The 2,885-nt window shown below is 43.6% G+C and overlaps 1 pseudogene; it reads left to right on the top strand.

Annotated features, from left to right (window-relative positions):
* Positions 1–1,056: 1,056 nt before the first annotated feature.
* Positions 1,057–2,664, top strand: LOC116893237 (annotated as a pseudogene).
* Positions 2,665–2,885: the final 221 nt, after the last annotated feature.

Raw genomic sequence — 2,885 nt, 5'->3', positions numbered from 1 at the left:
TTCATGGCCATCTATCCATCTGTTCTCCTACACCTAATGCTGAACCTCCATCCTCTTTTCAGCAGGGTCCCTCCCTTCATTTGCCTCTTATTCTTTTCTAACTGAGAATCAATCATGCTAGATTTTGCCTTCCTTCTGCTTAGCTTTGTGTCTGTGGAATGTCACAGGAGTATCCTGTATTTTATGACTAATATCCACTGATAAGTGAGTACCTACCCGTATTGCTGGTGGAAGTGCAAAAGGTACAACTATTTGGAAATCAATTTGAAAGGTTCTCAGGAAACTGGGAGAAGCTGTAAATCAAGATCTAGCTATACATCCCTGGACATATACCCAGAAGATGTGCCAACATCCCACAAAGATATTTTTCCTTTACATTTTATTGGATATTTTTTAATTACTAATTTTTTTTCTCCATCTTTTAACTTGGGTATTTCTTATTTGATTGTTATTCCCTTCCTGGTTTCCAGGCCAATATCCCCCTAACACCTTCCCCTTCCCTTCTATATGTCTGTTCCCCTCCCCATCTTCCCCCCAACAATCACGTTCGCTGGGGGTTCAGTATTGGCAGGACCAAGGGCTTCCCCTTCCACTGATGATCTTACTAGGCTATTCATTGCTACCTATGAGGTTGGAGCCCAGGGTCAGTCCATGTATAGTCTTTGGGTAGTGGCTTAGTCCCTGGAAGCTCTGGTTGTTTGGCATTGTTGTTCATATGGGGTCTCGAGCCCCTTCAAGCTCTTCCAGTCCTTTCTCTGATTCCTTCAACGGGGGTCCTATTCTCAGTTCAGTGGTTTGCTGCTGGCATTCGCCTATGTATTTGCTGTATTCTGACTGTGTCTCTCAGGAGAGATCTACATCCGGTTCCTGTCAGCCTGCATTTCTTTTGTTTTCCATCCATCTTATCTAGCTTGCGGCTGTATATGTATGGGCCACATGTGGGCAGGCTCTGAATGGGTGTCCTTCTGTTTGTTCTACACTTTGCCTCCCTATTCCTCCCAAGGGTATTCTTGTCTCTTTTTGAAGAAGGAGTGCCTCTCCTCCAGTCAGAGCAAGATGCCTAAAGGAAAGGGAGGCCAAGGGGAAGAAGGTGGGCCCCTGCCTCCACCATGGTCAAGAAATAAGAGGCTAATCCTTTGTTTGAGAAAAAGGCCTAAGAACTTCTCAGCATTGGGGCAGACATCCAGCCCAAAAGAGATCTCATACGCTTCATTAAATGGCCCCACTACATAAGGCTGCAGTGGCAAAGAGCCATCCTATAAGTGGCTCCAAAATACCTCCTTCCATCAACCAGGTCACCCAGGCCCTGAGAGGCAACAGCTTACTTAGCTGCTTAAGCTTGCCCACAGCACAGGCCAGAGACAAAGCAGGAGAAGAAGGAGGCTGCTGGCCTGCGCCTTGAGAAGAAAACTGCTGGCAAAGGGGACGTCCCAACTAAGAGACTGCCTGTCCTCTGAGCAGGGTCAATACAGTCACCACCTTGGTGGAGAACAAAGAAGGCTCAGCTGGTGGTGATTGCCCATGATGTAGACCCCATAGAGCTGGTGGTTTTCATCCTGCCTTTTGTCGAAAGATGGGGTGTCCTACTGCATCAATAAGGGAAAGGCCAGGCTGGGGTTCCTGGTCTGCAGGAAGACATGCACCACTGTTGCCTTCTTATACAGGTTAACCCAGAAGACAAGGGTGTCTGCCAAGCTGGTGGAAGCTGTTAGACCAATTATAATGACAGATATGACCAGATCTGCCACCACTTGGGAGGCAACATCTTGGTCCTAAGTCCATGGCTGCATTGCCAAGCTGGAAAAGGCAAAGGCTAAAGAACTGGCCACTAAGCTGGAGTTAAATGTACACTTAAGTTTTTTTGTACATAAATATAATTACAAAAAAAGGAGTGCACCCAAATCCTGTGGGAGGTAGAGCTAGACCTTCAGAGGGCAGACATGCCTGGAAGCCACAAAGATACTTTGATCTAGTATGTTTATAGCAGCTTTATTCATAATAGCCAGAAACTGGAAACAACCTAGCTGTTCCTCACCTGAGGTAAATGAAGAGCAAGTAGTACATCTACACAATGGAACACTATTCAGCTATTAAAAGCAAGGCATTATGAATTTTTGCAGAGAAAATGGATGGAACTTGAGAATATCGTCATGAGTGAGGTAACCCAGTCCAATAAAGACATTCATGTGTTGGTTTTTTTTCATTTTTTTGAGACAGGATAAATAATACCTTCAGTTGTCATTCAACTGACTCACTAAGCCAGACTGGCTGACTGATTTAGCCACCTGCCTCTGCCTCTCCCCTCCGTGAGTGATGAAATTAATAAATGCATGAGAAATCACTGCCCCTACTCCAACTGATGTATTTGTGTACAAAATTGACATCTATATACTCAGCAATGATATACTCACTTTTTCTCAGTGGTGGTGTACAGACTGCTATGCCATTTATATTCCTCTCTCTCTCTCTCTCTCTCTCTCTCTCTCTCTCTCTCTCTCTCTCTCTCTCTCTCTTAGTTGAGTATTCTGCTCCTTTTACTGAAAAGGACCTGAATGAATTTCACTGTGGATGAATTCAACTCAGATTCTGTTTTTGTTTAAATATTTGCAAAAGTAGTTGACACATATTTTGCACACTACTTGTGTTTATTTTTAGGGTGGTTAGGTATAAAGGAGTATTAAAACCTAGCGCTAAGTTCTTGAAAAAATTTAGGTGCTTCCAGGCTAATTGGTTTCAATGTTTTTTTCTATATGACCCTTGCTAACCCTTAAAGCTTTCAACCAAACCCCAGTGTTCATAGATAAAATGGATGTGATATAACTAGTTCATACATCTGTTTTGCATTAGGGTTTTTATTTTGAATGTACATGCCGTTTCTGACTACT

Source organism: Rattus rattus, chromosome 2, assembly GCF_011064425.1.
Source record: "Rattus rattus isolate New Zealand chromosome 2, Rrattus_CSIRO_v1, whole genome shotgun sequence".
Classification (NCBI taxonomy): Eukaryota; Metazoa; Chordata; class Mammalia; order Rodentia; family Muridae; genus Rattus; species Rattus rattus.
Note: the sequence above shows the minus strand (reverse complement) of the source record. Positions and strands in the feature narration are given on the sequence as shown.